Source organism: Eretmochelys imbricata, chromosome 7 (assembly GCF_965152235.1).
Source record: "Eretmochelys imbricata isolate rEreImb1 chromosome 7, rEreImb1.hap1, whole genome shotgun sequence".
Lineage (NCBI taxonomy): Eukaryota > Metazoa > Chordata > Testudines > Cheloniidae > Eretmochelys > Eretmochelys imbricata.
The window spans coordinates 3,926,883-3,940,390 of NC_135578.1; the positions used below are offsets into that span (position 1 = coordinate 3,926,883).

Sequence of the window (13,508 nt, forward strand, 5' to 3'; positions counted from 1 at the left end):
TGTGGAATTCTAGCAATCACTTTGTTAAAGGAAAGCCTAGAAACACATTAGGAACAATTAACTGGAAGGAAAAATTACTACGAGAAGTCCTACCAGTGACAAGGGCACTCAACTGATACAAAATCAAATACTCAAAGAAAAACAACAATAAGCAAGTATTTGTCATTTCTTCACATATAATTGCTTTGCAATAGATCCACACTCCTGGAGATTCAGTTTTGTTGCCAAGAAGTCCGGAAGGGACCACTGTGATCCTCTCATCTGACCTCCTGCAATAATACAGACCATGGGAAATTCCTGTTTGAACTAGAACATCCCTCTTAGAAAAACATTCAGTCTTGATTTCCAGTGACAGAGAAGGCACCGTAACCCTTGTTAATTGGCCTTGTTCCAATGACCAATTATAATCACTTAAAATCTATCTTTTGTAGTCAATAAACTTCTTTTACTGTTTTTCTTTACAAGTGAGTTTGCCTGAAGTGTGTGTGGTAAATCTGCTCAAGTTTGCAAAGGCTGGTGTATATCCACTTTCCATTGATGAGGTGGTGAACCAATTTATAAATTTGGTATATTTGGTATAATTATAAAATTGGTATATTGGCAATACGGTATGTTCCTAAGGTACAAGGCTGGGAGCTGGGGGAATTTGGTTGGTGCCTTTCTCTGTGGGATTCATGAGCGGCTCTGGGAGCATTTATGCAATCTAGCTGGGAGTGAGGCTCCACATGCTGTTGAGTTGAGTGATAACAGGGCCTAGAGGGTTTCACTGCTTGTCACTAGCAAAGCATTGTGCGAGAGAGCCCAGGCTGGAGAGTTAAGGGGGCACAACACTCCCACAGTCCCAGGCTGTACCCCAGGGATTCCGTCACAGTCTCCTTGTCTCCTTTACCTTTCCTTACCAATTTTCTACAATTCATAGCTCTCTCTATATATTTATAGTGCTTTACTTTCCCCCTCTAAGCCAAGTTAGTTTTTTTTTTTAACAAGTGTAGTAATTTTCCTCAATTGTCACTTTTGAGCATATAGTGAAAACATTCTTTAAAAGTTAGCAATTATCATTAAAAAAATTGTTTTAATTCTTTCAGCTGACTTGGCTCATAATTGTTTTCAGCTTTGTTAAATTGGCCTTTTAAAGATCACCAAGCATGTTGCTGATTTAGACTTTGTTTGCACACAACAAATATCACCAATTCATGATTACTTGTACCTAGGCAACCACAAATTTTTAGTTTTCATCAATTCCTCTTTATCTGTCAAGATGAGGTCTAATATAAAATTCCCCGTGTTAGATTAAACACTTTTGAGTTAGGAAATTGGCATCAATAATGTTTAGTAATTCCAAGGAGAGTTTAATACTTGCAGCAGGAGACCTCTAGCATACGTCGCTCATTTTGAATTCCCCCATGATAACACAGCTTTTTGTCCCACACATATTACAGATCAGAGCTGGTCATCCTGTTCTCTGTTGTGATTTGGTGGTCTGTTGCAGACACTAACTAGTACCTCATCTTGTGCTTTATCTGCTAGGCCATCGATCCATAAGCATTCAGAAACATTTGCTTCCAACTTGTCAGTGACTTGGAAATGAGTAATGTCTTTTTTTTTAAACAAAGAGTGCAACACTCCTCCCTTTTTACCCACTTGATTCTTCCTGAATAGGTTATAACCATTCTTTTAACATTCCAATGATGTAAATCATCTCACCAGGTTTCAGTGATACCAGCCAGACCAATTTATTCTCACAAATCAGAAACTCCAAATACTCTTGTTTGTTAACCAGGCTCCTCACATTCATGTGCAGTCAATTAAATAATTTATTTTCTGCATATCCCTTGGTGCTTTGATTAATTTTGTTCTCAACATCTCGATTTTGTTTTAAATGTGTGCTCATTTTCTCCCCTTTTCACCTTCCCCTTTTATTGTTAGTTTAACACCCTCCTGACTAGTCTAGCCAGCCTGTTCGCTAGCGGGCCATTTCCCCTTCTACTGGGAAGGAGGCCATCCAAACTGCACTGCCCCTTCTGTCTTTCTTCACTCCCAGGATTCTGAGATGCTTACTTGGACATTCTTCTCCTTCAGCACCCTTTCAAATTCTCCAAAGTAGTCTATAATCTGTGATATTTCCTGTGAAGCAGTGTCATTAGTGCCAATATGCACCATCATCTTTGCATGCCAATTTCAGGTGCAGCTCCCACCTCAGTGTCACATCTCATGCCTTGGAACCAGGAAGACAGCACACCATCCTATTGTCTGTCTGCAGAACTTCCTTTCCATTCTTCTGAGTACAGAATCTTACAAGGATCATCCCTCTTCCTTGGATGGGTAGAAATTTCTTTGAGGACATGCCTGATTATCTTCCAGGTTGAGCTGAGTAGCCATCCACAGGAATGGCCCATATAGCTCTCCATTCCATTCAACCAGCTGGATCTTTAGAGATATTTTCTAGAGTTTTCATGCTGAGAACATGATAATGATTGAATACTTCTAGCTGTGTGAAATTCCTCCTGGTCCTCTGCTATCCGGTGGTTACACCCTGCCCATTCCCTTCTACCTCCAGCCATGGAGAAAGTCAATTGTTCCTCTTGCCCCTGATGGTTACAAATTTCCAAACCTTCTCTCTGGTTTCCACTCTCCCCAGTTCTGTGGTGGCCAACTCCTTTCTTTCTGATCTCGTGCTTCCCAAATATGATGTCCAAAATCTCTTCAGCCACTCTGATGATGTGTATTGTCCGTATTTGTCCTTTCAGATCACAAATCTTTTCTTCCAGCACATCCACCAGCATGGATTTCCTACAGAGGAAATGGCTTCCAGCACGAAAGAAAACATTGCACCTCTGCTGCAGGTGACAACCACGCATCTGTCGCTGGTCACAGTATGGAGTGTAGAACTGTATCTAGAAAGAAAGCACTCACAACTCCTTCTGAAAATCCTCTTTGCTGCTCCTGTTCACCTCAGGAATTGGCCTGACAACTTACTTATATACTAAGTCTCACTGCTTAGCTCCAAGCATGAGTCTACAACTTATAAAAAAATACATTACAGTATAGTCTGGAAAGTAGATAAGGTGACACACACCTTGGTAGCAAAATATGGGGGGGGGGAACTATTTATTTAAAGGAACTGAGAAATAAAATAGCTGAAGATAAAATAAGTGCTTAAAATACAAATCCCAAAGTAAAACAGATCCTGAAAACTAAAGGGTGAAATTAATCCACTGGACCAGGGATAAATTGTACCATTATTCTGAGAGAGCCAAAGCAACATGGTATAATGAAAACAATTTACTGTCCTTGAATTCAGAGCTTGATCAGCAGTCAGAACTGGTGTGCACGAAAAGTTTGAGAGTCCATGTACAGGAATGAAGAGGAGATGAAATGAACTGACAAATTAATTCATGTCCTTTTAAGGTACTGTGGGCTTGTTAAGCACTTCACAGGGCATAGTCCTCACCCTCACCCAGGATAGTATGTTGAGACATCAAAGGTATGTGCCCTGTTGGCACCAATATCTTTGATTTATCTGACTGCTCTGAGGGGGCTCAAAGTACAGCTTCAGGATCCAGCTTATTAGACATCGTCCAAGTTGTCCAACACTGATGCAGTCCTGACACACAGTTTAGACACTTTGGTTCACTGGAGGGTTTTGTGTTATCTTTACATGTGACTTCCCTCTGGAAATAATGACAGACCAGGAGAGCTTCCAGACACTCGTTGATCTTCAAACCTGACAGTCTACAGCCACATCTTGCCTAGATCCCACAGCCCAGACAGTCATGACCTACACCATGGTCTTACAAAATAGCAGTCACCTATCCATAATAGACGTTGTGTCAGTGTGCTTAGAGAAAGCACTTTCGATATTGTTGAATTAAAGTGCTGTAAAAATGCAAAGTAACATGAACATTTATTTAACAATCAATATTTATTTGTGGCAAACCGAGTGCATAAAGGGCTTAAATTAACACACAAAAATTACAGAAAGTACACAATATATACTGATTAAGGTATTTCTTTTGAGGAACATTTCTTACAGTACCTGCAGATCTCAAACAAGTGTTGTGAGGCTTATTTAATAAGTATGTAATGTGCTTTGGGATTCTAAGATGGAAAAGGCTATATTATTACTACTGCATTACGGCTTTGAAACAATTTACTTTACATGTCAGTTTGAAAAATCCCAAACCAAATTTCACTCCCTTTAACTTGCCTGATAAACAAGAGGTACTGGAAAGATCAAAAGAAATTGGAATCAATAGATTTGAAACATTGAAAAATTCCTCTCACCAGTATCACTCTGGCTCTACTGCATTTGTCATCTGAACAGCAATGTTCTGAGGCAGCAAAATAACTTAATATGGAGCTTCCCTTAGCCTTTAGGACATTGGCCAGTCCTGAAATATTTTATTTATACCTGGAAAAGTACTGAAACGAATTATTAAACAATCAATTTGTAAGTACTGTGACAGGGTCGGGCCAGATGGCTATAGGAGAGTAATAGAAGGGAGATATATTAGCCCCAGGTTAAGTAGGTCCCTTTTCCCTGGATAAGGTAAGAGGGAAGATTCCAGAACAATCAGGAACCTTCTGGAGACAATTAAGACAGACAGGCTGATTAGAACACCTGCAGCCAATCAAGAAGCTGCTAGAATCAATTAAGGCAGGCTAATCAGGGCACCTGGGTTTTAAAAAGGAGCACTTCTGTTTGTGGTGTGCGTGTAAGGAGCTGGGAGCAAGAGGCGCTAGGAGCTGAGAGTGAGAACGCATACTGTTGGAGGACTGAGGAGTACAAGCATTATCAGACACCAGGAGGAAGGTCTTCTGGTGAGGATAAAGAAGGTGTTGGAGGAGGCATGGGGAAGTAGGCCAGGGAGTTGTAGCTGTCGCACAGCTATTCCAGGAGGCACTCTAGACAGCTGCAATCCACAGGGCCCTGGGCTGGAACCCAGAGTAGAGGGCAGGCCCGGGTTCCCCACAAACCTCCCAACTCCTGGTCAGACACAGGAGGAGTTGACCTGAACTGTGGGTTCACGAAAACGGCCAAACTGAGGGCTGCCGTGAAGTTCCAAGGTGAGCAAATCCACCAATAAGTGCATGACCCGCCAAGGTAGAGGAGGAACTTTGTCACAGTACATAGAGGATAATAGAGATATAAGGAATACCAAGCATGGATTTGTCAAGAACAAATCATGCCAAACCAACTTTATTTTCTTTTTGGATAGGATTACTGGATTAGTGGGTAGCGGGGAAGCAATCAACATGATATATCTTGAATTTTAGTGAGGCTTTTGACGTGGTCCCACATGACATTCTGATAAGCAAACTAGGGAAATGCAGTCTAGATTAAATTAGTATTAGATGGGTGCATAACTGGTTGAAAAACCATACTCAGAGGAGTAGTTATCAATAAAGCTACGATTCTGTCATGGGTATTTTTAGTAAAAGTCATGGACAGGTCATGAGCAATAAACAAAAATTCACAGACGCCCTTGACCTGTCCCTGACTTTTACTAAACATACCCTGAGTGGGAGAGGAGGGACAAACAGAGACTCGCAGCTGCTCCAGCCCCACCACTGCTCCCGTGGCAGGGGCTGACTGCTGCTGTTCTAGTCCCAGGCAGCTGAACCAACCCCAGCCACTGCTCCAGTGGGCCAGGGACCGCTGCTGCAGTGGCCTCAGGGCTGGCTACCAGTCAGCTGTTCTTGGCGCCAGGGCTGGCTGCCGGTCAGCTTTTCCTACAGCCCCAGGACTGGCCATAGGTCAGTTGTTCCAGCAGCCACTGCTCCAGCAGTCCTGAGACTGACAGCTACTCCAACCCTGCCCCAGAAGAAGCCACAGAAGTCCCTGAAAGTCATGGAATCTGTGATCTCCGTGACAGAATCATAGCCTTAGTTATCAATGGTTCCTGTCAAACTGGGAGGAAGTATCTAGTCAAGTCCTGCAGAAGTCAGCCCTGGGTCTTGTACTATTCAACATTTTAATTAATGATTTGGATAATGGAGTGGAAAGTACACTTATAACATTTGTGGATGACACAAAGCTGAGAGGGGTTGCAAACACTTTGGAGGACAGGATTAAGATTCAAAATTATCTTAACAAATTGGAGAATTGGTCTGGAATCAACAAGGTGAAATTCAATAAAGACAGATACTACACTTCAAAATGGGGAATAAGTGACTAAGTAGTAGTAATGCTGAAAAAAGGATCTGTGGGATATAGTGGATCACAATTTCAGTAGAAGCCAAAAATGTGATGTAGTCGCAAAAAAGTCTAATATCATTAAAGGATGTATTAACGGGAGTGTTGCATGTAAGACATGGGAGGTAATAGTCCCATTCTGCTCAGCACTGGTGAGGCCTCAGTTGGAGTACTGTGTGAAGTTCTGGGCACCACGCTTTTGGAAAGATGTGGACAAACTGGAAAGAGTCCGGAAGAGAGCAACAAAAATGACAAAAGGTTTAGAAAACCTGATTTACGAAGAAAAGTTAAAAAACTGGACATGTTTAGTCTTGAGAAAAGAAGACTAAGGGGGGACCTGAGAAAAGTCTGTAATAGCCCTCAATGTTTTTGGCAAGAGGACAGTGATCAATTGTTTTCCATGTGCACTGAAGGTAGGACAAGAAGTGGTCAGCTTAATCTGCAGCCAGAGAGATTGAGGTTAGATATTAGAAAAAACTTTCTATGTGTAAGAGCAGTTAAGTACTGGAATAGGTTTCCAAGGAAGGTTGTGGAATCCCCATCACTGGAGGGTTTCAAGAACCAGTTAGACAAACACCTGACAGAAATGGTCTAGGTTTACTTGGTCTTGCCTCAACACAGGGGCATGGACTAGATGACCTTTCCAGCCCTACGTTTCTAATGATTTATATCATCAGTAGATAGTGTGATAGACCCAGGCCAGTTGGGTACAGCAGAGTAGTAGAAGGCAGATATACTGGCCACTAGATAAGCAGTTTTCTGTTCCCTGACTGACCAGAGCAGGGGCTGCTCCAGGCTAGGGTGGACACATGACTCCAATTAACCTGCAAAGAGTCAGTTGAAGCCATTAAGCTAATGTGAACACCTGACTCTAATTAAGACCCCTCCAATACTATAAAAGGACTCACTCCAGTAAGGCCAAGGACTGCCAAGGAACCAAAGGCGAGGAAGTGCAGCTGAAGGGCTGGGTAGTGAAGACACCCTCAAGCCACTGGAAAGGGAGCCCTCAGGTAAGGGTGAAGAAGGCGTTAAGAGAGAGAAGCGGGAAACCGTGGGGAAGTGGCCCAGGGAAATGTAGCAACTCTGGCAGTGAAAGGTCGGCTGCCAACAGCTGCTGCCATTAGGATCCCTGGGCTGGAACCCGGCGTAGAGGGCAGGCCAGGGCTCCCCCCAAACCACCACTACAGAAACACCTCCTGGGAGGGGAAGACGGGCCCCTCTCAGGATAGGAAGCTAAACTGTTCTGGAACAAGCCCATAGGGACAACAGAGACTGTGGGAGATCTCTCACCAACCTCCTGGCTGGCTTATGATGAAAAGGGCTCAGTAGACTGTAACCCTGGCCCTAGGTAGAGAAGGGCTACGTTGAGGGTCGCAGTGAGCCTCTGAGGCTAGCATAAACCGCCTGGAAACGCGGGACCCACGGGGACATGGTTGGAGCTCTGCCACAACAGATAGTTTCCTCGGTTATGGCAGAAGTCACCAGGGGATGCTTTGTTAGGAGGAAGGGCTCTAAGGGGGCATGAGGAAAGGCTTGGTGGCTCACGCTTGGGCTTAAACAGCACTTTCTTTTTCCTACCAAAAACCTTTCTTCCTACCAGCTCATCCTCCAAGAAGCAGAAAAACCTCAGAAGCTCAGGAATATAGTAGTTACTGAAGGGATGGTCTGCCTGGCACATAGATCAGACCAGCTCTGTGGCGAAGAGTCAGCTGTGGAGCAGGATGAGGATACAGGGAAGATCTAGAGGCACAGAAGCAACTGAGAAGAAAAGGGAGAGAGAGATGGAAGCCAAGTTAACTTATCTCGAGTCCTCATCTTACAACCCTAAAGACAAGTATACGAAGGGTTAAAGCACAGCTGTTTGGTTCATAGATCACTTATCACTTGTGATACAGCAGCTGCGGCCAAGATAACTATATACAGCATTTGCTTAACAAATAGAAGATTAAGCAGGTGCAAGCAGGTATAAGCCCATAAATTGTAGCTGACATATATAAATAAGAACAGATTTTTTTCTCCCCTAAAAAGTTTTCCTTTTAAAAACACTTTTATCCACCACATAAATATTTGTTCAAATTTTTTTGGCTTTATTCTACCTATAAACAACTGAACTACGCATATAAACATTAAAAATCAATTTACCGTGTCATAAAATGTAAATGCGCTCAGAAAAAAAATAAATTTCACTCACATACTATACCATAACATACATTTCTTCGATATTATACAACTCTGTTATTTCACAAATGTTTTAACAGTTGATCACAGTGGTTTACAATTGACGACACTGCAAGACAATAATAATTTAAATCTCACTGCATAATGTGACCGTTTTGAATTTCTAAATCTGCCTTTTATGTTGCATGATGCTGTATTTACTCCTGAGGGCATTCTGCACCAAAAAATTAAAAATTCTGTACCCAATATTTTAAAATTCTCAAAATTTTATTTCTCAAACAAATACAGAGGCTCCAGCATGGCACTGGGGAGCACAGGCCACTGGCTGCACAGAGGTGGGAGATCATTGTGCAGCTCCCCACCCCAGAACACGGACTCAGCGGTGAGGCTGAACCTAACCCTGACATAGGGAAAGGATCGGGCATGCACCTGAAACATGCCATGTGCACCAGGTGTGAGCAGGCAGGCTCAGCAAGGCTGGATCCAAGTGTGGAGGGGTTTAGTGTCGGGGGATCCAGGGGTGGGTTGAGAGGGTTCTGTGTGGGGCAATCTGGGTGTGAACGGCTCAGTGGAGGATCCAGGTGTGGGAGGGAGGGGATCTGGATGCACAAGGGCTTATGTGAGTGGGGGTTGGGTGCAATGGTAATTGGACTCTGCAGGGGAGCCCAGAGGAAGGTGGTTGGGGCTCAGCAGGAGGGTCACGGGGGGGGAAGAGAGTTTACAGGGGGCCTGGGTGTGGGGGTGTTAATTGAGTGATCAAGATGCTGGGGGAGTGGGGCTCAATGGGATGGGGATCCAGGTGCAGCTGGTTGGGACTCAGTGGGGTGGCTGAGTGAGGGCGGCTCATCAGGGTGGTCCTGGGGCAGGGGGAGTGGGGCTCATGGGGGGAGTTCTGAGTGCGGGGTGGGGTAAGGCTTTGAATGAGGGGCTGGGTATGAGGGGGTCTGGATGCATGGTGGTTGCGTGGATGGGAAAGCATCTCCCTGTACAGGGATCCCTCCCCCTGCAGCTGAGGAGCAATGGGTGCAGGAAGCAGGGGGGAGGGGAGTTTGCAGAGCTTCCTGCAGCTGGGGAGAAATCTGGGGGTGGGTCTGACTCAGCCCCGGATGCCAGGCAGGGGAAGAGGAAGTCCTGTCCTCCCCAGCTCAGCCAGGATGAGCAGCTGAGCCCAGCATAGAGTAGGATCAATCAACCGGGTTTTCCCCAGTCCTGCCCTCTGCCCCACAGTGATTTACCTCTCTGCTGTCTGCCCCAAGCACCCAAAACACATTGCTGGGGAGGGACGCATGACCGCTCTTGTGGCTTCCCTGTCAGAAAGTCATTTTTTCTGCGGGGAAGCAAAGAAATCTGCAGGGGACATAAATTCTGCATGTGTGCAGTGGCACAGAATTCCCCCAGGAATATTTATTATCACAGTTCTTAACATTAGCTCTTATAAAACTGATAACAGAAAATCTCAAAATTAAAAAATAACTTGTTGAAACCAAATACAAGTTTATAGGCTATTTTAACCTATCCAGTGAAGCCACTTGATGAAAGCGATCCCTGTCACAGCCCACAATTTATCGTCCAATTTCTTTTCTGTATGAACTATTTCCAGTTTAAGTATGAATAAGAGCAATTAAGTTGCACATTTATAAATACGCCTACCAATGGCAGTAACATTTTCTTCAAAGAAAAGACTAAAGCTATTGAAAAACTGCAAACAAGGCTAACTATTGTTCTCTATTACTTCATATTCAGCTTTTTGTCCATTTAAAGCCCAATGACAAAGTCAGAAGAACTTTGTAGCAGTCAAAGTTGTGCATACTATTGCACAACTATCACAATAAATGTAATAAAACCAGATTAAAATGCCACTCTGCATTCTGTTTTAAATGTTTTATTTTGCCAGCTGGCTTTATTCAGCTATTGACCAGAAACAATACCAGTGTTGTTGTTGTTTTTTTAAATCACACCTACCATTAATCATAGTGAACAGAGCTACACTGGAATATCTTAACCACTGTGAACAAAGCATAAGTCAGCAATCATGCTCTAAGATATGGCCATCCTCAGCACATCAAGTTGTTTCCTTACAATTCCCCTCTAACAATTGCTCAGCATTTTTTGTGTGATGGGACAACTAAGTGGTTAAAGAAGTTGTCCTGTCAGCTATATCTTTAAATGCTTAAATCCCTGAATAAAAGAAAAATCAACGATGTAAGGCAATGTTTGTCAATGCCATGTAATAAATACACTTACCTTTACAGACTATTCTCAATGGATTTCACTTCTTTGCTGTACTTCAAAGCTACAAAGGGATAAAAAATAAAGCATTGACCTGCCTGCTAGTGAAGAAAGAATGTTTGGTGTATACATTAGTAACCATGTTTTACTTATATCACAGCAAGAATCGCTAGAAAAACCTCTGATAAAAAGTTCTCACTGCTATTTCATGGGCCAAATTCTGGCTGTCGGTAGCACATAGGCATATAGTAGAAAGCTTGCAGAGAGAGGGGAACCCCAAGGCAAAAGTGTTCTGTCCAATTTTGGCTTCCTCCAAAATCCACAGAGACGTTGCTTCACGCACCTGCTGGAGGGGCACTACTGAGCATAGCCTAAAGATCAGCTGGTATGATCCACATGTGATGCACAAAAGTGGAAGTACAATGCCTGCTCTGTCAATAAGAACCACTCACCTTGCATGGGGAAAGGGGAACATCACCAGTTGATACGCTGCTTTTGAAGCACTGGCATGTGGTTCTCTTGCAACCTATTTTGCAAGAACACCATAAATCTAAGAATTAGAAGTGAGTAAACCTCCACCATTGTAATGTAAGTGGTCATGGGAAATTTAATATACAGTTCTTTCAGCTTTTTGATGACAGTTGCATCAGGTAAAACTGAAAAGATTAAAACTTAATTTTAAATAATTTGTTAATTTTATTCCATGTATTACCTTCCTATTCGACTCCCATATCCCTTTTAGGATTTAGAAACGTTTCCAAAAGCTGCAATGCCCTAACTTTTATTACTCAATACTCCCTCAATATGTCTAATGACATCTTTTGACTAACAAAGAAGCCATGGCTAATCTCCTCAACTAGAAGGAATGATCCCTCAGGGCTGGAGAGTCTTCAAAAGGGATCTGCACAAAGATGCTACCTGATATCCCTACTCAGGTTTAGGTCCTTCCGGATACCGCAGGGGAAAACTCACTTGGGGTCATGAAATCTGAGGTTTGAGCAGCAGGGTGCTGTTTAAAGTCACAGCAGCATTTACCTAATACCCCCCATCCTACTTGCTTATATAGACAAAAAAGACTATCCTGCATCCAGAAGAAAAAATCAGACATAAGTATTTAGGTTTCAGAGTAACAGCCATGTTAGTCTGTATTTGCAAAAAGAAAAGGAGTACTTGTGGCACCTTAGAGACTAACCAATTTATCTGAGCATAAGCTTTCATGAGCTACCGCTCACTTCATCGTATGCATCAAGACTGGATGCCTCTCTGGCAGATGTGTATTAGCCAAACGCAAGTTGTTAGGCTTAATATACTGGTAACTGAATGAAATTTAATGGCCTGTGATACACAGACGGTCAGCCTAGATGATCTAATGCCTTCTGGCCTTAAATTCTATGAATGCTCACCAATGACAAATATTTGTGTGCAATTTACACCGTGTATCAATACAATAAGGAACAGAACTTTTTAACTGTAGAAGAGAGATTTTGTACTGTACTGATCTGTACTGTTTGCTACTGTAATGCACTGGAGTTTGACTACTATGTTAAAGGGGATTTTGCTACTGATTTTAATAAGCAATAAGATAAAAAATGTTCATTGATCTACAAGCACAAATATGTTGAATAAATTCATCCCCTGCTCTTATAGTGCATTCAGTGAACTTTTGCCACAGGCAAATTATTGGAACATTCTCTCAAATAATAGCAAATTTCCATCTAAGGAGAGATTCTTAAATGCTCTCATCACATGCTTATGAAAACCATGCAGAAGAAAAATACAGTAATCCTGGGTATATAAATTCCAATTTCTCCAGTGAATCTAAATGTGGGTTATGTCACTGGAAAAACACAACCCACAGATATAGAATCATAGAAATGAAGGCCTGTAAGGGTCCTTGAGAGTTCATCTAGTCCCCGATCCCATGCTGAGGCAGGACCATGTATCTAGACCAGGGATGAGCAAACTTTTTGGCCTGAGGGCCACACTGAGGTGCGAAACTGTATGGATGGCTGGGTAGGGAAGGCTGTGCCTCCACAAACAGCCTGGCCCCCACCGCCTATCCACCCCTCCCACTTCCCGCCCCTGACTGCCCCCCTCAGAACCTCCAACCCATCCAACCCCCCCGCTCCTTGTCCCCTGACCGACACCTCCAGGGACCCCATGCCCCAAACTGCCCCCCCAGGACACCACCCCCTGTCCAACCCCCCCCTTCTCCCTATCCCCTGACTGCCCTGACCCCTATCCACACCCCCACCCCCTGACAGGCCCCCCAGGACTCCCACACCTATCCAACTCCCCCTGTTCCCCGTCCCCTGACCGACCCCCGGAACCCAGTTGCCCCCTTACCCAACCCACCTACCCACCCCCGTTACCCCCTTACCATGCAGCTCAGAGCAGCAGGAGCTCGCAGCCCCACCGCCCGGCCGGAGCCCCAGCTGTGCTGCCCACATGGCGGCATAACTACAGAGCAGGGGGGACAGCATGGGAGGAGCCATGGACTAGCCTCCCCGGCCAGGAGCTCAAGGGCTGGGCAGGACCGTCCCGCGGGACAGATGTGGTCCGCGGGCCATAGTTTGCCCACCTCTAACCTAGACCATCCCTGACATGTGTTTGTCTAACCTATTCCTAAAATCCTCCAGTGACAGGGGTTTCACAACCTCCTTTGGAACCCTACTCCACTACTTAACTACCCTAATACTTAGAAAGTTTTTCCTAATATTTAACCTAAATCTCCCTTGCTGCAGAGTAAGCTGATAACTTCTTGTCCTATCTTCAATGGACATGGAGAACAATTGCTCACTGTCCTTTTTATAACAACCCTTAACATATTTAAAGATTGCTATCAGGCCCTTCCTCAGTCTTGTTTTCTCAAGAAACATGCTGATATTTTTTAAACCTTTCCTCA

General features: G+C 43.8%; 1 protein-coding gene across 3 annotated transcripts in view; it reads right to left on the bottom strand.

Moving 5' to 3' along the window:
• FHIT (fragile histidine triad diadenosine triphosphatase) overlaps positions 1 to 13,508 on the bottom strand; it is a 1,103,012-nt gene that overhangs the window by 1,040,182 nt on the left and 49,322 nt on the right. The window contains exons 2-3 of one of the 3 annotated variants that reach the window (XM_077822780.1): positions 11,056 to 11,129; positions 10,619 to 10,667 (exon numbers count right to left, since the gene is read on the bottom strand). The exons of 1 other annotated variant lie outside the window; for it this stretch is intronic. The gene's annotated coding sequence lies outside the window, so the exon portion shown is untranslated. The remainder of the gene's footprint in view (positions 1 to 10,618; positions 10,668 to 11,055; positions 11,130 to 13,508) is intronic. One more of the 3 variants, XM_077822781.1, reaches the window with a different exon arrangement.